At 37.7% G+C, this 22,757-nt stretch overlaps 1 pseudogene; it reads right to left on the reverse strand.

Annotated features, from left to right (window-relative positions):
- Positions 1-20,655: 20,655 nt before the first annotated feature.
- Positions 20,656-21,883, reverse strand: LOC149149669 (calcium-transporting ATPase, endoplasmic reticulum-type pseudogene; annotated as a pseudogene).
- Positions 21,884-22,757: the final 874 nt, after the last annotated feature.

The raw sequence follows: 22,757 nt of genomic DNA on the forward strand, positions 1-22,757 counted from the left end.
TATTAAACTTATTTATTCAATTAATTAAACTAATCAAATATAAATAATTTAGTTAGTAAAAAAGAAATAAATTAATAGACATATTAATAAATAATAAATAATAAAATTATTTTTTTAATTAATTAAATCAAATAAAATAGTTAAGTAATTAATTTATAACTTATCAATTAATTATTTATTTAATCAAATTAATAAATTTATAAATTAATAATTTAATAAATTAATAAACATTTAATATAAGAATAAATAAAAAATATTAATTAATCAACTCTTTTAATTAAATAAATAAATAAATTAAATAATAATAATAATATTAATAAATAAATAAACAAATAAATAAATAAATAAATAATTTAAACAAATTAATAAATCAAGCAAATCATTATTTAAAATAATTAATTTTATTTTTTTTATATATAAATAAAATTAGTAAACATAATAATTAAATCTCTAAATCTATAAAATTAATTAATTAATTTATTTATCCCTCTAACCTATTTAATAAATTAATTAATTAATCCACCTATCTAACTTATTAATTAGCTAATTAAATACAATAATAAATAAATTAAATAATAAATTAAAAATAACAAATAAATAAATTTAATAATAATAATATAAATAATAATATATGATATTGTTATTAAAAAAATAAAAAAAAATAAATAAAAATTGGCCGACCTAATTTCTCATATCCTTCCTTAATAACCTATATATATACCCTAAAATTAGCTCATGGATACATCATTAAGATCTGAAGAATATCTATTGACGCATCCCTTGATGATGGACTCACTTGGTAGTACGAAACGTTAGGTTCACAAAACTCTATAATAAGTCATTCCTCTATCTAAAACCCAATATTTGGTAATGGGGAGTCTGGCAATAGCTAGATCTCATGCTCCACTTCTCTCTTAGGTGGTAACCATTTAAGCTCTCGGAACACATCCCTGTATGCCTATAAAAACTCCTCTAATTGTCATTTTTGTTTCTTAGAACACCCCTCTAGGGATGCCTTACCTCTTATTGACTCCTCTTTGGACTAAATTCCTCTTAAAAGCAATAAAACATACTTCTTGCTGGAACTAATCAATTTCTTGACTTGGCTGGCACTTACCAGTGAATTTTTTGACTTTCCTTTGTGCGTGTTGATGATGAACGATTTTCCATCCTTGACGAGCCAATATTGGTTGGCTCTCCTCATGAATATTTCATCTCACATGTACATGTATTGACTCCCAAACACGACTCCACATACATCAAAGGGAACCACATCTCATTAGGGGAATTTTGAGGTCTAAAATGAGCCTCATAGGAAAAATTTACAACCAAAATAAACTTTATAAGAACCAATAGGATTCAAGGTGATGATGTCAACCATGGGGGATGATTCACCATTTTTGGAGTAAAAAAGTAAAAAAATTAAAAAATAATAAAATAATAAAGCTATTTTTTCAACTCGTATTTTCAACTTATCACCCTAAGGTTTTACTCAAATTTCGAGTAGGAGTACTTGTTGGATGAAAAATTTAATTCCTCATCCAAGGAGTACCCACGTTGCATACTTTTGATAGACCCTGCTACACGAAAAATGAGAAATACATGAAAAAAACGTGATTGCAATCACATTTTTCATGTATTTCTCACTTTTTGTGTGGAAGGGTCCATCAAAAGTATGCAACATGGGTACTCCTTGGATGAGGAATAAAATTTTGTATCCAATGAGTGTTTCTGCTTGAAATTTGACTAAACCCATAGGGAGATAAGTTCAAAAAACGAGTTTAAAAATAGTTTTTTCTTTTTTCCCTCTAAAATTTGATGATGTAATGTAATCTTATTTTATTATTTCTACTATTATTTTATAATTTCCTTAGGAGACCCCAAAAATTCCCCTAATGAAATATACTTCATCAATAAAATCAGCTCTGAAAGCAAATCTAATTTTGCACTATTGTTTGGAGATTTCTGTTGTTCAGGTCTACATATTATTTATTCAGAAAATCCACAGTTGTCATTTTCAAGTCGACATTTCGAGTCACAAACAAGAATCATCATCAGATTTGTCAAGAGAATAAAGTGGAAGATGGATAAATAAATAGAAAAGTAAAATAAAAAGAGAAAGAAAAAAGAATGAAAGTGTTGGTAGATAGGAAAAAATAAGCAAAAAAATAAAATAAAAGAAATTATGAGAATAAAGAAGGGAAAGGAACCAAAAACATTAGAAAATAATGAAAGGAGGAAAGGAAAATAAAGGAGAAAGGAAAAAGAATAATACAATCATGGATAATAAACCAAAACAAATAAATTAATAAAATAAAATAAATTAAATTCATAAAATTAAAATAAGAAATAAAATAAAATAAGCTAAAATAAATAACAATCATGACAATGTTTTAGAAATGATAAGTTCGTTGATTTATTCTTGATTTTGATTTCAGTGTTTTTGAGTAAACGAATTTCATTCCATATCCCTTTTGAAAAGGAGAATTATCACTATTGTTTGGAGATCTCTGTGGTTAGGGTTTGCAGGTTTTTTATTCGGAAAATCCACAGTGGTCATTTTAAGGTAGACGTTTGCAGTCACAAACATGACTCATCATCAAGACATATTTGTCAAAAGAAGTAGAAGATGGATAAATACATTAAAAAAAAAAAAGGAAAAAGGAAAAAAAAAGAGAGAAAAAATAATAGAAGTGTAAGGAGATAGGAAAAAAAAGCATAAAATAAAAGAAAAGAAAATAATAAAACAATAAAACAATAAAATAAAATATAATCACATAATAAATAATAAAAACAAAAAATAATAAATAATAAAAACAAAAAACAATCAATAAAAAATATAATAAATAAAATATAACCAAACAATAAAAACATTAAAACCAAAACAAATAGAATAATAAAATAAACTAAAGTAAGTAAAATCATAAAATAAAAGTAAAAATAAAAATAAAATAAGAAATAAAATAAACTAACATAAAATAAATTGAGCGATAAAATTATTATAAATGAATCTTAAGAAAAGGAACCCAATGAGACATATTAGATAGATTGTTTGCTTAGGATATTGATTCCATTCTCCTCTTCCACAAATGGCTTGGCTAGTAAATGTGACTTGGGTATTCACTATATGTTTAAAAGAGTGGTTTGGCTAGCAATTGTTGAAAAATACAATAAGAAAATCTTAATTTAATTTTGTCGTTGAATTAAATTGTAATTCTAATTCTCATAGCAACTTGTAATAGTTAACTAAGTTAATTTGATTTAGTTGACCCAATTAATTCGAGTTGGGAGTCTATCTAGAGTCATGTAGAGTGGTTCCTAAATTTTAGGGGTGCGGGTTGAGTTCTTTTGAGTTGTAATTATTTAATTCAATTTAATTGAGTTAAATTCAGTTAAACTAGTTCCAACTAATGGAGGAATTAGTGGGAGATCTAGTAGTGGGGTGTAACCAACACTGCTCAACTAGTAAACTGAAGATTCACTCATAATTAACTCATGCGTGTTAGATCGGAGAAAGACCCATTTGAGATTAGAGTTTAGAGACAATATACTATTGGTTGTTAGATCATCTAAATTAAATTGGTGGTGCATGAAATCAGAGGAAGGCCTATGATGCAATTAAATATGGGTTAATTCCCTAGGAAACTGTGCAAGGAAATAGGAGCTTCATAGGCAACATATTTGGCTAAGTATTTGCTGGAGCTTGTTTGTGAAGCAGTTAGATAGATTGAGATAGTGCAGATATTTCTCAGGTGTGAGAAAAACATTGTAATCTTATCATATTTTCTGATTAATGAAATATACATATAGTAGGGGTTTTTAGTTATGGCTTTCCCTAGAAAATTATTGTGTTATGTGTGATTGAATTCTTTCTCTTTTATGCTTCGTGATTTCATCGATTGTTTATTGTCTCTGCTGATGAGTAGAGTAGATTCAAGTCATTTGTTTTAGCATATTACAATATGCAGTTTGAATCTACAAATAATTTCTACATGGTATTAGAGCGGAAATCATTATAGAAGAGGAGAATACGAGTTTTTCTTTTGCAAGAGAAATCAAATTTTCAATATCATACTTCATAGCCAGTAGGATGTTGTTCTACGAATTGAGATTAGAATATGCCCTTGAGGTTAGTTCGAAATATATTGCTTGGAAGGACACGATGGAGGTAGTGTTGGAAGAAAATGAGCTTAAGGAATTCATAGACAAAGATATTCCTAAGCCAGCTGATACTCAGGATCTGGGAGAGTGGAGAAAGTGTGTGGCAAAGGCGAGAAGGATTATCCTAAAAGGAGTTTGACTTTATATTGTCTCGAACCTCCACAGTAAGGAAAATCCATTTGCAATGTGGAAGGCCTTAACATACCTATATCAAAACATTAGTGACCACAGGTGGCACCGAAGGACAAGCTCAAAAAGATCAAGATGGAGAAGGGCGACACAATACCGAAGTACTTGACCAAGTTCACCCAATGTTGGGATAAGCTTGGAAGTGTTGGTTTTATAGTTTCTGAAGTTGATTTGGTGAGCCTAGCACTTCTAGGACTTCCCAAGAGCTGGCACAACTACCAGGACTCAGTTGATGGGAGGGAGAAGCTACCAGAGTGGTAGCAATTGTGGTCTGACTTAGTATAAGAAGAGATTCAGCGGAACACTAGAGATGGATCCTCATCCAATCATGATGATGAGGAGAATTGTGCCTTAGTTGGGAAGGCGAAGAAAGGGAAGGGAAAGACATCCCATTCTAAATTAGATTCCAGTTAGGATAGCAAGAAGAAGGACATGTCGAAGATTAAATGTTTTCACTATCATGAGCTGGGACACTATGCCACAAAGTGTCCACATAAGAAGGCCGGTAAGAATCCCTTCGAAGGAGTGGTTGGTGAAGCTCTTGCTTCAAAATTGGAACTAGATTTCACCCTCATCGCTTGCATGGTGACATTGATGATGGGTAGTGTGTGGTACCTAGATAATGGAGCCTCATTACTTATGACTAACAACAAAAAGTTCTTTAGTGACTTGGAGGAGAAGGATCTCCAGATGCACATCAAGATGGGAGATGATGGGAGGTATAGCGTGACTAACATTGGTACTGTTACCTTTCAGAGGACTTTTGGTTCTCTCTCACATTAAAAGATGTCATGTATGTTTCAGGTTTGAAGAAGAATTTGGTTTTAGTTGCCATGTTGGAGGACTGTGGCTACGATGTGATATTTAGCAAGGGAAAGGATTTCCTTCATCACATAGCCTCAGGACAGGTGAAGCGGATCGGGGTTTGGGTGAAGAACCTCTACAAATTGGATGTAGAAGACTGTGTTTCTTTGAGCAATAAAGTATAGAAGGTGCAGAGCTGAAACATCAGTGAGTTGTGGCATAGAAGATTGGGTCACTTGCACAGCGGAGCTTTGAAGATCATGCAACAAATCTATATAGGACTTCCCAAGGGTACACTAGAGTAGAGAGGCACATGCAAAGGTTGTACATTGGGGAAGTACACCAAAGCTTCCTTTCATGATAAAGATAGTCAAGCGCAGGTGATTATTGATAGAGTTCACTCATATGTGTGTAAATTGTTCTTGACAACATCCACAACCAATAATAGGTATTATGCAATATTTGTTGATGAATTTTCTCGTTAGTGCTAGATTTTCTTCATGTAGAAGAAATATCAGATGTTCGCTAAATTTTGTGAATTTAAAGCACTTGTCGAGAAATATATTGGAAGGAAAGGTAAATCTTTCATAAGCGATAATGGGGGAGAATATGTGTCGAATGAATTCAAGAAATTTTGTGCATCAGAACGCGTTCGACGGGAATTAATAGCACCTCATAACCCACAACAAAATGGGGTGGTTGAAAGGAAGAACAAAAGTATTGTGGGAGCGACATGAGCGATGTTACATGATCAAGGCCTACCGTTTCACTTGTGGGATAAAGAATGCCACACAATGGTTTATTTGCAGAATAAAAACCCTCATCGAATTCTCGGGATGAACACACCAGAAGAATATTTTTTAGGTAAGAAACAAGATGTGGCACACTTAAGGATCTTTGGTTCATCAGTCTGCTGTCATGTTATCAAGGATTCACATAAAAAGCTAGAGCCAACAACTGAGTTGGGAATATTTGTGGGGTACACTGATACACCTCACAACTATCGGGTGTACCTTCCATCTAACAGGATGACAACGGTTCGTAGAGATGTGAAGTTTGACGAAGAGAAGGCCATGATATGTTCCTTTGAAGGGGAGATTCATTTACATGCATAAGAGGGGATTTTAGCTCCAAAGGAGGAACCTCATGATGATGTGGAGCAACCACATGCAAAGGAGCAGAGAGTGGAATCACCCACTCATGTAGAGACTTCCAGAGATGAAAGGAAGTGCACCATAGAGGCTAACTGATTGATGCATGATGCTAGAGAGAATGTGGGAGCACACACATCACAACACAGGCAGAGGAGGTCACCATATCGGTACACTGGCTACATGGATTTGATGAGCGAGAATGTAGAGGTAGATCCATCCTCATTTGACGAAGAATTGCAACAACTAGTATGGATTGATGCCATGGTTGAGGTGTATGACACCATTATCAGAAACAACATTTGGGAAGTGGTCCCAAGACCAACAGATAATTTAGTGGTGAATTCTAGATGGATTTACAAGGAAAATAAAGCAGCAGATGGGAGTCTGGAAAAACATAAGGCCAAATTTGTGGATAGAGGGTTCTCTCAGGTGGAGGGAATTTATTATGATGAGATTTTTTCTCCAGTAGCAAGGTACTCATCAATCAGATCTATTCTAGCACTGTTAGCATAGATGGGATGGAAAATACATCAGATGGATGTGAAGACAACATTCCTCAATGAAATGATTGAGGAAGAGGTGTATATTGAGTAGTTAGAAGGATTTGAGACCTTCAACAGAGAGTCACATGTGTGCAGACTCAAGCGAGCATCATATGGATTAAAACAAGAACCCTATGTTTAGTACACCAGGATTGATAACTATTTCACCGTGTTAGGCTTCACCAAAAGTGAAGTAGATGAAAACCTTTACCATGTTGTGGTTGAAGGTAAATTGTTGATAATAGAATTATACGTCGATGATTTGATTCTAACAGGTGATGAGAAAATGATAAAATATTGCAAAGAGGATCTTGAAGAGCATCCGAGATGAGGGACTTGGGGCTCATGCATTTCTTTCTTGGTATGGAAATATGGCAAGGAGATGAGGAATTGTTTGTCTCTCAGGGAGTATGCCAACGAGATACTAAAGAAGTTCCACATGGAGAGCATCAACCCCATGGAGATCCCTCTAGCAGGTAACTGGAGGAAGGAGGATGCTACTTCATGTGAAGTAGTGGAGGCTACTCTTTATAGATAACTTATGGGTTCAATTATATATTTGGTGAACACATGACCAGACATGTGTTTTATAGTTAACCAACTTAGTCAATCCATGGTTAAGCCAACCAAAATTTATTGGAAGGAAACTAAACATGTGTTGAGATACCTCAGAGGCACCATTTAGTTTGGTATTTGGTACGGACAGACAGAGAGAGTGAAGCTTCAAGGCTTCACAGATGCAGATTAGATAGGGAGTCCATCTGACAGGAAGAGCACATTAGGGGGAATCTTCAGTATTGGGTTAGTAGTAGTTTCTTGGTACAACAAGAAGTAGAGACTAGGTGCACTCAATTCAACAGAAGCAAAGTACATGGCTGCTAGTCAAGAAGCTTGTGAGGCTATCTGGACGAGGTAGATCCTTGTTGGGTTATTTGGTGAGAAGATGGATCCTACAATGATTTACTATGGCAATCAGAGTTGTATCAAACTCTCTGAGAATCCATTTTTTCATGATCAGTCCAAGCATATCGACATCCGGTATCACCATCTACGAGAATGTGTGCAGAGGAGAATCGTGTTGCTGGAGTACATTCCTACAAAGGAGTAGGATGAAAATATTTTGACAAAGGAATTGTCAAGAGGCAAATTCAAGTTTCAAAGAGGAAAGATCGGGGTAGAAAATAATCCCTTTCTTGTTGAGAGGGAGTATTGAAAAATGCAACAAGAAAATCCTAATTTAATTTTTTCCTTGAATTAAATTAGGAATTAAATTGTAATTCTAATTATCATAGCAAATTGTAATAGTTAACTAAGTTAATTTGATGTAGTTGACTCAGTTAATTTGAGTTGGGAGTCTATCTAGATTCATGTAGAGTGGTTCCTAAATTTTAGGGGCCCAGGTTGAGTTCTTTTGAGTTGTAATTATTTAATTCTGTTTAGCTGAGTTAAATGCAGTTAAACTAGTTCCAACTAATGGAGGAATTAGCGGGAGATCCAATAGTGGGGTGTAACCTGCAATAGTGGTCTGTAACTAGCACTGCTCAACTAGTAAAATGAAGATTCACTCACAATTAACTCATGCATGTTAGATCAGAGAAAGACCCAGTTGAAATTAGAGTTTAGGGACAGTGTACTATCAGTTGTAAAATCATCTAAATTAAACTGATGGTGCATGCAATAAGAGGAAGGCTTATGATGGATTTCAAAGTTCATTATTGAGGAATTTCCCAATTAAATATGGGCTAATTCCCTAGGAAACTACGCAAGGAAATAGGAGCTTGGCAGGCAACAGATTTGGCTAAGTATTGTGGATCTTGTTTGTGAAGTAGTGAGATAGATTGAGATAGTGTAGAGATTTCTTGGGCTTGAGCAAAGCATTGTAATATTCTCATATTTTTTTATTAATGCAATATACAGATAATAGGGGTTTTTAGCTATGGCTTTCCCCAAAAAATTATTGTGTTATGTGTGATTGAATTCTTTCTCTTTTATGCTTTGTGATTTCATCAATCATTTATTATTTTTACTAATGAGTAGAGTAGAGTATATTCAATTCAATTGTTTTAGCATATTACAATCTGCAGTTTGAATCTACAAGGAATTTCTACAACAATTTTTTCAACCAGTAGCTTAGGAAACTTTGTCCTGCTAAGTGGACCCTTAGGAAGGAGTATTTTTTCCCCTAGAATTAGTGAATTAAGTTTCTAGAGATTCGGCCTAGCGGATAATAATGTGTTTAGTCTTTATAATTTCCCCTTTCCACGTTGGATCAACTTCAATTCCTTGATATATGGATATGTATCACAGTTGATAGTTCATATCAACATTAAGTGATAATCGATCCAGTGAATGCTCATGAGTTTTGATCTTACATATTTTTGAGCTCGGCCTCAACAACACAGTAAATTCAGTTCATATATATTAAGATAAATTTCATATTTATGACATTGCGTTTTTAGCCCCACGATGTGAAGTATTTTGTCCATGTCAATTAAAGGGTTTGGTCCACTTTGCTTCACTCAACTCATCCCCTACTACTATGATTCAACTTTATCACTGGGAAAAATGAATCCTTTGAATTAATCACTTCAGTTTAAGATTAGCTCCCTTTTGAGTCCCAATTCGGCCTTAAAGATACAACATGTTAGATAGAAATAACAACCTCCAGGAATACAAAGTGAATGATAAAGTCATCTCTAGAATGCCAAAAAATAAACCTTCCCTCAGAATAATCTCAATTTTTAGGAGTGATGAACTCAAGCCTATTGTGACTTTGCAAAAATGTGTTGAGAAAGTTTATTGAGTTATTAATGTCAACTGCAAAGATCGACCGAAGCTCATGTTTGAAACTATATGAAATTTTACCTATATGTAATATGTAGTGATTCATGGCACCATTGTTGTCGAAGGACCTGATGCTTATCGGATGTATTACATCAGACATATAGATGGTTTCCTAATGAACTCAGAAGTAGAACAATGGATAGTAATATATTATTATCGGCTTGAAACTAAACCCCTTGCAATATTCAATTCAACCTTTGGATTCAGTAATCTCAACCCCTTCAAAACCATTGAATTCAATCTTGGCTAATTTAATTAACTTGTGCTTAAGAAAATGGGAATTTGTTCTTTTGGACTAGCTTCCGTGGCCAATTAATTAACCTGTGATACAAGAGTTGGCTAGGGAGTGTCTTTCAACTCTGAAACCAAAAAATATATAGCTGGGGCATGTATCTCAATATTTAAGCTAGTGATTATTAGGGTTTCCCCTTTACTTGACAACTCCTAGAGCCCCTTTTCAAGTTTTCCTCAATAATTTTTCTCATGTGTTCCTGCAATATCCTTCCCCTATTAATAATTTCCTCCTCTAAATACCATGTGTCGCTTAATTTCCCCGAAAGTGACTTTTTATCCCATTTATTTAATTATTATCTATTTTATCATGGTGGCACTTTTATTTTTTCCTTTCAATAGCCTATTGGACCTAGATAGGCTAAGACTCAACCTCCCTTGGTTCTAAGAGTTAGAAAGGAACATTACAGTTTCCCATTCCCAAATTTTGCTTGTCCTCAAGAAAACTCCATCTAGTACCAAAACCCCGAACAAGCCAACTAAAGACTTTTGCAATAGTTTGTTGCATCATCTCAAGGTTTCCCCATCCAATAGTGTTGTTATCTGTCATCATGCCACAACAAAACCCCTATTAGACAACTCCCATGAGAACTCCTGGTAAGGTTGAAGAGTTTAACTCTTCATTATGACCCATCTATGTCATGATTTTTATATATTTTAGTTGGATCTCCTATTGCTATTTAACTACTCTTAACTACAGATTGCCTTCAAGTTTAGTCTTGCACCTTCGTCCCGAGTGTTCTTGATTAGTTGCTACAAGTCTCTCAACATGATTAGGCATTTTTTGATTGATAACTCCTGGCCTTGGCTGTGGATTTCCTCCTTCATCTTAATTAGACTAGGGGCTAATATATCGAGTCCCTTATGATGACTCCATGTGCTTCTGCCCACTTTTACCCACCATTTTTTTGAATATAGTAATATTTGGAGGGTCCTAAGTCATGCCTCTCAAGACTACCCTTTGACCTCCTTTCATTTTGAGTCCCATTTCTATGATCTAATAGTTTTTCCAATGCTTCCCTATGGTGATAAGACATTGTATGCCCAATAATGTGTTATAATTTGACAACTTCACCACTTAGAAATCATCAACCATATTGTAGTTTCCCATCTTTAACTTTGACTTTGGGATCATCTAATTGCATACCATGATGAAATCATCAAACATCTCCACATTAAAGTCTCCAAAATCCTTCATTTGGATGCATCTTTTTGCTATGAATGTTTAGTCAATAAAATTGTGGGTTGACCCACCATCGATTGGGACTATGACATGATGCCCCTGTATGGAACCTTTGGCTATGAAGGTGTTGTAGCTAGGGGTTCCTAAAAGTGTGGCTATGGTTCCATTTACTACTTTTTCCCTTGGCTACTCCTCTGAACTAGAATTTCCATCATTTTGCACTAGTCATGTTTCCTCTTCTCCCTCACCTTCGGAGAACCCCTCAATGTGGTGCATTTTTCCCTTTCCCTTGCATCTATTTCCTAGCTCCCAAGACTCCATTGTTGGAAGGAAAATTTCCCTAAGGAAAGGGTTGAAAGCCTCAACAAAGTAAGATTAGGTAATCAACAAAGAGAACTTAGAAAAGCATGTAAAACATACAAATTATCGAATTAGGATTTGGAGACATACCTGGAGGTCCTACATTTGAAGATGTTCCTGCAGGATCCAAACCCTCTACTTCCTCCAAGATGTGCAGACATGCAAATCAATCACATAAGCATATACATAATATATAATTCAATGTGCATACATAATAATATATTAGACCATCATATATAAACATATAAACTATCATTCATAAGAAGAGAACATATACTAGGAACAAGACATGAGCTCCTTTATTGATTAACAATAGTAAATACATGAAATATACAACTTGATCCAAGCAAAAGGCACTAACAAAGCCTTTGTTGGCTTGTTGGGGCCTGACCCAGGTTCAGAGATGATTTAGCCAAACAAATCCTAGTACTACTGGCCCTTTCGGCAACATTCTGCAGAGCGTGGACTGAGGTCTCACCTGAAGTAGTATGGGAGGGTGTTAGAACCAAGTTTCCGCACCCTGGGGATGTCTGATGGGTCCCAAGTGGTCTGCGATTTGACCCTGCATGCACGTTGCTACATGCACTTATCAATACTTTGCAGCCGGTGATGCTACCTTCGCGCAACCCTACTCGGGGGCCAAATAGTGTTATTACCAAAATCCTTACTAGTAATCTGATATTAGTTGATTAACTTAACTTATCTGTATGCTTTTATTTATACTTACAAATATTCACCATTCAGACAATAATGCACAGTAAATAAACAGAATAATTTCAATTGATATCAAACATGTAATAACATAAGAACAGATACACAGAATTCAGATAAAATTCTCTTTATTATTCTTCTTCCTTGGTTACAGATTCAACTCTGCCCTGCGCACTCAGCTGCAAAGCCTCTTCCTACTACTACGACCCAAGATACTAGACTCTTGCTCTATGCTTGCTATCCTTTTGACTCCATCTGTTGGTTACCTAACTCCTTTACAACTTAAATCCTTGCTCTATTTATACAATCCCATGGTCCGCAGACCATGGGTAGGCTGACACTACTGGTGGGCTCCAGTATTGTAGCAATAATGCTACAACTCCTGGAACTCCCTTCTTTAATTTTATCAACCCGGTAGTTCGTAACAAACTTGGAAGCGACGGTGCTGTATGCACAAGTACTAGCTCTTGCCGCAGTTGTCACTTGGTCAGCTGGCACAAGTCCACTAGGAGCTTAAGCCAACTTCTATGAGCTCTTAGAAGAAGCTTTTTAATTGATGGATGAAAGATAACTCGAAGGAAGCTAATCTAATTGCAAAAAGAAACTGAAAGCCAAAAAGAAACGCAAACCCTAGCAAACCCTAATTCTACCAGCTAGTCCTACTGACGCAAAGGAGAGCATGCAAACTACTGAAAGAGATGCCATTACTTCTATGAAGGTAAAATACATGTGTCTAGACTACCTCTGTCTGAAGAAAACATCTTTTTGTATTTTTGATTAAGTTGTTGGAATTACCATGCATGTGCTTTTAACTATTTTTTACTGTGCAGAGGTGAATCAAGGAGGAGAAATGCTTGGGAAAGGTTGGGAAGGTTCAAAGAGGGTCTAAGGGGTCCCTAACACCCTTCCAGAGAGTCTCACAAAGTTTGGCTGCCAAGAAACCGTGTTTATGAGTTTCTACAAGAAGTCTGCACGGGTTCTACAAGATGTTCAGGATTTCTACAGGATGTTCTGTAATTCTTCTACAGGATGTTTCGAAATGGGATTTTGGAGCATGGATGGAGGGAAATGTTGGAGATAATACTGAGAGGGGGGGTGAATCAGTATTATCAGATCAATAAAACCTTTTCAATTTCATACTCAGAAACATATACGCGACTTCAGTTAAGTGAATCCGCGTGTACACGCGACTGTGTCTAAAGCAACTAGCGTATATGCAGATATCTTATGATTCAGTTAATCTTATCTTCAGTAAATGCATCAGAACATTATTAAGCAATTTAACAGTAAACAGGTGCAGTATAACAGAACAGAACATCACACAAGAGCCACACACATGAACACCATGATATAAGGTGGAAACCCAATGTGGGTGAAAACCACCTGCTGCAATTCGTTTCTTTCTTCTTTAATGAGAAACTTCTTTTACAATATACTGGTGCAGTCCTTTACCAGTATGCAGGCTACAACCTGCAGAGGGCTACAACCCTCTCTTTCGTTTTCCAACTACTTCTGGAAGGGAGCTACAACTCCCTCAGCTCTTGTACTAGCTGATCCATTTACTAGTATGTAGGTGCTGACCCTACAACCTTCAGGGACCACGTTTCATCAATTTTCAGACTGGATCCAAGAGTACAAAGTAAACATTACCGCAATACAATCATCAACTTATACTTGCATCATAATTCATTAAACAACCCAATACCGAATCACTGAAACCCTGTCATCAAGAACACAGAACCCAAACCAGAATCTAGAACTCTGCAACAACCACCAGAATCAGCAACAACCTGAAATATCAACCCTTATCATGCATACGCTACTTCACTGTACCAAAACCGCGTGTATACGCGCTTTCTCCAAAGGCAACCCGCGTGCAGATCTAGAAATGATTACTTCTGCCTTTGCTGTCAGATCCAATCCTTGCCAAGCGTCCCGAACAGATAACCAACAATACCAGATCTTCTCACTGCGTCAGACACCCACAATCCATACATCTTTGCCTAGTGATCTTCTCCTTATATAGCCTTAGGCCTTGTTCAATACCAAGAGCCAAAACCATAGAAACACAATACCATCAACTTCAAAACTAGGGATCGACACGCCCGTCGAGACACAATGGTCCGAAACCATAGGCACAACTTCCAAGGACTAACCGCCATGGACCAAAGGTACTTTTCCACATACACGCGCTTTTTCTGAAGCCAACTTGCGTGTACACGCGACTTGGTCTTAACAAACCTGCGTGTATGAACTTCCTTGGCAAGCTGTACTAGGATCTGTCTTCTGATTAAGTTGCCATCTCCTGTACCAACTTCTTTGCATCTGTACCAACCTCTGAGTGAGTTGCCATCAAGGACAACACTTGAATCATAATGCCAACAATCTCCCCCTTTGGACTTGATGGCAACCACTACACCAAGTCACTCTCCCCCTTTGACATCAAGGGCAAAGGGCGGACCAAGATATTCTCTTCTTTGGTATACCTTCTGCTGTCCATACTCCCCCTGAGTACTTGCTGAAATTTCCAACTGTGCTCCCCCTTTGTGTATGCCAAAGTGTACCAATCTATCCATCCTGCTCTTGCTGAATTGTGCTGTTCATGCTCCCCTTGACTGTAGGCAAGATCTGCAAAAGATGTTCTTCAAGAAGAACAAGGACTTATACATCATAGAAGACCTTCCTATCACCAAAAGACTCAATACATACATCCATACTCCCTACCAAGAGGGGACATATCAGAAACAACCAATTATATTACAGCATTCATCCCAGGCATAGTGGGGAAACCAACATAGGCCGTTACATGACCTTGACACCATAAAAAGAGATATCACAAGAGATACATGACATAGAGACGAAATATCTAGACCAAGACTTATGAAAGCCACCAACAGCATCATGATCTGTACCATAAGCATCAGCCTGCAATCCCATTCCTAAACAGTAAGATGTATCATTTAGCTTCATAGACTTTATCAACAACTTCTAACCATAATGCCAACAATGCATTATTTGAAGAATATTCTCCCCCTGAGTGTGAGCCAACCATGTCTGAACCATTTCCTGAGTCTGTTCTGCTCCCCCTGAGCCTGAGCCAACCATGACTGAACCTGGGTCTGTTCTGCTGCCCTTTCTCCATATACGCGACTTTGCAGCCTGTAACTCGCGTATATACGCTACTTGTCTTCATTATTTCAGCGTATGCAGGATGGAATACTGAATCTCATCACTTTCAGATTCCCCTGTGTCTGTTATGTCAGCTGACTGAGTTGTCCCACACCTTTCTGTCTCTGTCTTCTTCAATTCCTGCAACTGTGATGATGTATGGTCCCCTTGTCTTGAATTTTGAAATCTGCTCCTGCATTCCCTTGCTTTATGCCCATAGTTGTTGCATGTATAACACCTTATATTTTTCATGTTCCTTCTATCACAATCAATTGCTTTGTGTCCATATGCATTGCAGGCAAAGCAATACCCTCTGAAATACTTGGGATGCGATGATCTTTCTTGAACCATTCTACTTCTGCATCTGGCTGCAACATGTCCAAGATTATGACATACATAACATTCAACATTATTCAGCGGAGGAAATAATCGTCTATCACGTCCATAGTTAGGAGTAAAGGATCTTCCTTGAGGAATTTCTTTCCTTGGTTGTTCCTTGAGCATTTCAGATTTCTCATTAGAGTTTCTTGCCTCACCTTGTGAACTAGATTCACCTTCACCATATTCATGAAAACCAAGACCAGTCTTGATAGCAGGAGATCTTTGACTATTAAGAATATCATCCAAGACTTTAGAACTATCTTGAAATCGTAAGAGCTTATCCTTTTCTTCTAGTTTACCTTTCAAGATATTTACCTCAACCTGATGTTGTTCTTCCTTTTTCAGATACTGCTTCCTTAGGTCTTCTTCAACTTTTCTCCCTTCTTCCACTTGTCGCTTTAGTTTGATCACTTCATGTTCTTGATCTTCAAGATCTTCTTTTAGAGAGAGGATCTTTGATTCAAGTCTCTGAATAGTTGTGCTTTGATCTTTTGCTATATCCTGCAATCTCTCCCTTACCCTGGTTTCTGTTTCCAATAGTTCTTTTAATTTGGCAGCTTCTTCAGTTTCTGCATTCTTCTCTTCATGTGCCATGAGACTTTTAATATCCTCGCTATTATTGGATGAAGCATTCTTTTTCTTGTGCGCCATGAGACTTCTAATATCTTCACTATCATTTAATGAACTTTTAATATGGGAATAATAGCTTCTACCATCTTCTTCATATATCCTTTCTTTGTTATGAGGACATCTAGCAGCATAGTGACCAACTCTACCACATAGAAAACATTTGAAAGGCAGCTTATCTTTGAACCGTCCAGTTCCCCGTTCAAGATTCTTGACAAAATTTACCTCATCTTCTTCCTCTGACACTTCGAATGCGGCCTCTGGTGGTACCTCTTGTCGCATTTCAAAAGCAGTTAAGATCCCGTGAAGCTGTGACATGGTAATTTTCCGCACATTCTCCTTTTCTTCTATGGCAGATACTTTAGAATCAAATTTAGTAGACAGAGATCTCAAAACCTTTTGAACTAAGACAACTTCCTCAAATTCTTCACCCAGATCCCTCATACAATTCACAATCTCATCCATACGCAGGAAATAATTAGCTACGCTTTCATTACTTCGCATCTTAAGAGTTTCATACCGGATTCTGAGAGTTTGAAGCTTCGCTATTTTTACCTGATCATCTCCTTCGTAGCTTATAACGATTTTGTCCCATATTTCCTTAGCTGATTTGAGATGCATGATCTTCATAAATTCTGATTGAGTCAAAGTACTCAATAGGACATTAACTACTTTGGCATTGAGCTCATATTGCTTTTTCTCTGCTGGATCTGTAGGAGTTGCTGATGGGAATTTGTATCCTCCTTCTACGAGTCCCCAAACTTCTGCTCCAAGAGACTGTAGATATGCAGTGGTTCTTATCTTCCAGTGAGTAAAATTGTTCCCGTCAAAGACTGGTGGCCTGATGTGTGCCTCTCTTTCTGGATTAGCCATTTTGATGGATCTTTTCCTTCAAGCGATCAAGCTTCCTCTGAAGGACCTGCTCCGATACCAATTGTTGGAGATAATACTGAGAGGGGGGGTGAATCAGTATTATCAGATCAATAAAACCTTTTCAATTTCATACTCAGAAACATATACGCGACTTCAGTTAAGTGAATCCGCGTGTACACGCGACTGTGTCTAAAGCAACTAGCGTATATGCAGATATCTTATGATTCAGTTAATCTTATCTTCAGTAAATGCATCAGAACATTATTAAGCAATTTAACAGTAAACAGGTGCAGTATAACAGAACAGAACATCACACAAGAGCCACACACATGAACACCATGATATAAGGTGGAAACCCAATGTGGGTGAAAACCACCTGCTGCAATTCGTTTCTTTCTTCTTTAATGAGAAACTTCTTTTACAATATACTGGTGCAGTCCTTTACCAGTATGCAGGCTACAACCTGCAGAGGGCTACAACCCTCTCTTTCGTTTTCCAACTACTTCTGGAAGGGAGCTACAACTCCCTCAGCTCTTGTACTAGCTGATCCATTTACTAGTACGTAGGTGCTGACCCTACAACCTTCAGGGACCACGTTTCATCAATTTTCAGACTGGATCCAAGAGTACAAAGTAAACATTACCGCAATACAATCATCAACTTATACTTGCATCATAATTCATTAAACAACCCAATACCGAATCACTGAAACCCTGTCATCAAGAACACAGAACCCAAACCAGAATCTAGAACTCTGCAACAACCACCAGAATCAGCAACAACCTGAAATATCAACCCTTATCATGCATACGCTACTTCACTGTACCAAAACCGCGTGTATACGCGCTTTCTCCAAAGGCAACCCGCGTGCAGATCTAGAAATGATTACTTCTGCCTTTGCTGTCAGATCCGACCCTTGCCAAGCGTCCCGAACAGATAACCAACAATACCAGATCTTCTCACTGCGTCAGACACCCACAATCCATACATCTTTGCCTAGTGATCTTCTCCTTATATAGCCTTAGGCCTTGTTCAATACCAAGAGCCAAAACCATAGAAACACAATACCATCAACTTCAAAACTAGGGATCGACACGCCCGTCGAGACACAATGGTCCGAAACCATAGGCACAACTTCCAAGGACTAACCGCCATGGACCAAAGGTACTTTTCCACATACACGCGCTTTTTCTGAAGCCAACCTGCGTGTACACGCGACTTGGTCTTAACAAACCTGCGTGTATGAACTTCCTTGGCAAGCTGTACTAGGATCTGTCTTCTGATTAAGTTGCCATCTCCTGTACCAACTTCTGAGCATCTGTACCAACCTCTGAGTGAGTTGCCATCAAGGACAACACTTGAATCATAATGCCAACAGGAAAAAGATGGAGGAATGAGTATGGAGGTGAAATAGGGGTGTGAAGAGGTCTAGGACTTGGTGGATGAGGCTAAGGAGCGATTGGATTTGTTCAAGGATGGAGGAAGCGATGATGCACAAGAATGTAGGAATTAGGGCAAGGAGGAGAAAGTATGGCAAATGAAGGGTACGAATCATGGACTAAGGGTTGGAGCAGATTATCTGATGGATTATGGGTAGATAAAGAAGGATAATAGGTACTCTGCAAGTTATTTTTCGAATTTAACAAATGAAGACTTGGAAAATCAAGAACCTAATTACCTTGACCTAATCTGACCTAGATAATAGCAAAAGAAATGGAACAAAAGTTTATTTGCACAAAATCAGATGAACTAACTATGCAACTAAGCAATCATAACCCTAAGCATGCAGTCAAAACTGATATCAAGTTTGACAACTAAGAATCCAACACTAATACTTGCATGGTGAAGCAAAACAACGTTTTTGTGGGCAGCAAGGTCACCTTTGTCCCAACTCACGATCCCACTGAGGGAGAGGTAAGATTAGAGGTGCTTGAGCCCCTTTTTCCAAGGATCCTTTATGTTATTAATCTATCCAAATCAATCTGAACATGAAAATCTACTTTAATCATCAAAAGCAACCTAAATAACACAACAAGATTTAGATCTAAATGGCAAATTTTATTCTAAGAATGCAACAAAGACACATGAAAGTAAACAAAGGAGGTACTGGGCGCTTGAGATGGGCCCAACCCCAAGAGCTACAGCCTCCTAAGAGAGATTTAGAGCTGGTGCAAAGCTGGATTCATCTTTATTGAGCAAGAAAAGAAGAGTTACATCAAAACTATCCACAAGGAGAACTTGAAAATGAGCTGACAGCAAAACTAATCTATTGCCTAAAAATCGAACTACAAAATGACTACAACAAGACTATGAAATGACTAACTACCAGCTACAAAATGACTAACCACTAGCTAACCAAAATGAGGCCCTAAGCCTTCTTATTTATACAAATTGAGGACCCCAACAGTCCTCCTAAACTTTAGGGACTTGGCTGCCCAAAACTTGTAGTTAACAACAGTCCTACTTGACTTGCTTGGCTGCCCTTGTGTTAATTGATTTGGTGGCCCTTGAACTCCAAGCTGATGGTGGAGAATTCGAGGTAAGGGCCCATAAATGAAGGGGACACCTTCCTACAAATCCTCTCCCTTGTTCTCCCACGAATTTGGCTGCCAAGTGCTCATTAAAACCTTCAATTTTGTCTCCAAATTGACCAAAAAGGCTACACAAAGCACCCATTAGACTTGTTGGCATAATGACTAACCCAATTCACTCTATTAGCATAAATATAATAAAAAACATGCAATAAACTAATGAGAATGGTGGATTAAGTCGAATTAGGAGGTTGAATGAGCCCAAATAATTATCCATTTTTGGGGCTCATCATCACCCCCCTACTGAAAGTGTTGCTCATCCTCTGAGCAACCAATCTATCTCCTCATCTTTGATGGCCTTGGTGGCCTCCTTGTCATGCCAAGCTTCTGAAGTGATGTCCTCTTCTCTGTCATGAAACCATGCTTTTCTCTTTGCTTCTTCCCACTGCCTGTGCTTCTTTTTCTAGAGTATTCTCATCCTTGGTATGATTGTGTAAGTATATTCAATATGATGGTTGAAATGGTGGTGAAAGGAGATAAAACCCATGGAGGATGGAAGAGAAGAGTGGTTTCATGCCTCCTCAATAGACTTCAAGCTTCCAATCCCTCTCCATAATTGATTCTGGCCTGCCCAAAGGCTTCTACAGGATGTTTCTGGTACAAATACAGAACTTCCTGTAGAAAGTCCTGTAGCTGAGTTCTGGCTTCCTGTAGAAGCCATTTTTATACTTCCTGTAGGAATAGACAGCACCACTGTATCCTGCTTGGCTGTGGGTGCTTTTCCTTTCAGCTTGGCTGTGGCTGCCTTAGAGGTGCCCTCACTGACGTGGACTTTTTCAGTCCTTTCCATCCTCAGGATTATATGTTGTTCCTTCAACAGTAAACTCTCTAAGTGAACCAACACTGTGCCCTATGGCTATAAACTCACTGACAGACATTTGATTGGTTGTAAGAGTACCTGTCTTATCAGAGCAAATCACTGTGGTGCAACCCAAAGTCTCCACGCTCGGTAACTTATGCACAATAGCATTCTTTTGTGCCATCTTACAAGTGCCAAGAGCCAAACATGTAGTAATCACAGCAGGCAATCCCTCTGGTATAGCAGCAACTGCCAGAGCAACAACAATCTTAAAGTAGTACGTACATTTCTCAAAGGAAAACCTGATATTTTTTTGGCCACCCATCTATGACTTCCCATGAAAGAAAATATTTGTAGTTCATGATCCAGACAAGAATACAAATGGCACCAATCACTGTTGTCAGTCTTTCACCAAATTCATCTAACTTTCTTTTCAAAGGGGTATCATGACATTCCATTGAAGCTTCCTGAATTTGTGCCTGAATTTTACCTATTTCTGTAAACATGCCAGTGCTCACAACAATGCATGTGCAGCAGCCATTGGTAACTGTAGTTCCTGCAAACACCATGCATTCTTTTGACTGCAACTCACAGTCACACAAGGTGGCTGGATATGTTCTTTTGACCACAGGCATGCTCTCTCTAGTCAGGGAGCTCTGCTCCATCCTAAAGGTGGATGTCTTGAGGGACACAATTCTCATGTCTGCAGGAACCTTGTCTCCCACCTTCAGTTCCACTATATCTCCTGGAACAAGTTCTCTGGAGGGAAGATCTACAACATAATGTCCATCTCTCAAGACCTTTGCATGATCAGATTGCATTTCTTTGAGAGCTTCCAAAGCCTTCTCAGAATTATTCTCCTGCCATACTCCAACAATGGCATTGAGGATGAGAATCAGGAGAATGACCAGGGGCTCTACATAGGCTGTTATGCCCTCCTCAGAAGACACATTATCACGAAAGTAGGCGAGAAGAAATGAAATGCCAGCTGCCAACAGAAGTATTTTAACAACTGTATCATCAAATTTCTCCACTACCAACTTCCACAAAGGTGTACCATTTTTATTCTGGAGCTCATTCCATCCATATATTTGACGGCGTTTTTCCACTTCATGAGAATTTAAACCATTCTCTAAGCTCACATCATATTCTTCTAAGCATTCTTCAACAGTTTTAGACCAAGCAGGGAATATCTTGTCCTCCATGGACTATGAAATAGATGATCAGATTTTGAATTCAAACAGATTGCTCCACCATTAACAGATCTATAATGTGTTTGAAAAACTCCAAAATCAATACTTTCAAGAACCCTGGTAACCTTGGACACGAGCTTTAACTACTTTTCTCATTTCAAGCTTGAATTTTGACAAAAATCTCGGGTTTTCCTTCTGCAGAGCTGTTTTCTGCGTTTCCTGTAGACGACTTCCTGTAGAAACGCCTGTAGAGTGCCCCTGCACCTCTAAGTGAGCCCGATACGCTGGAGAATTGTGAACCAGGCCACAAAGCTCAATGGAGGACGATGGGTTAATCATTTTGTGGAAGCAGAGGATGCATACTTCAGTTGAAAATGTTGCAAGTGCAAGTTAACAACAGTCTGTGAGTTTCAGCTGAGCGTTCGTTAATTGCTGCGTGATTTGTGGTGAAGGAGTGAGGTGGCCAGGTGTACGTGGCCACATGCAGACGGCAGTGCTATAATGAGCTGCATGTCCTCTTCTTGTTAATCAGTTGCACTGGAGTTAAAGCCTCTACCACTGTCTGTTTTTTTATTTTCAATTTTCACGTGAGTGACTTACCCATGCATGCTGCGTGATTTTTGCCTGGATGAGTGCAATCGGATATGGCTAGCTTCCTGGCTGAATCCCCCCATCTCATTCGTTCATGCAGTGCTTAGATTAGATTCATGCAATAGAGGAACAAGGTTTAGTCACGTACCTGAAGTCAGATGGTTGTTGTGACCTGTCATTTGCTGCATGCACTGGTTTTTGTGGTTGCATGTGGCTTGGCTGCTAATTTTTAGTTGTTTTCCTTATGCAGGTGTCCTCTGGCCGGATGCATGCTGTAGGAGTTCATTTCCACGCT

This window comes from Pinus tabuliformis, chromosome 9 (genome assembly GCF_031772625.1).
Source record: "Pinus tabuliformis cultivar Carrire ecotype Pingquan chromosome 9, CPIR1, whole genome shotgun sequence".
NCBI lineage: Eukaryota > Viridiplantae > Streptophyta > Pinopsida > Pinales > Pinaceae > Pinus > Pinus tabuliformis.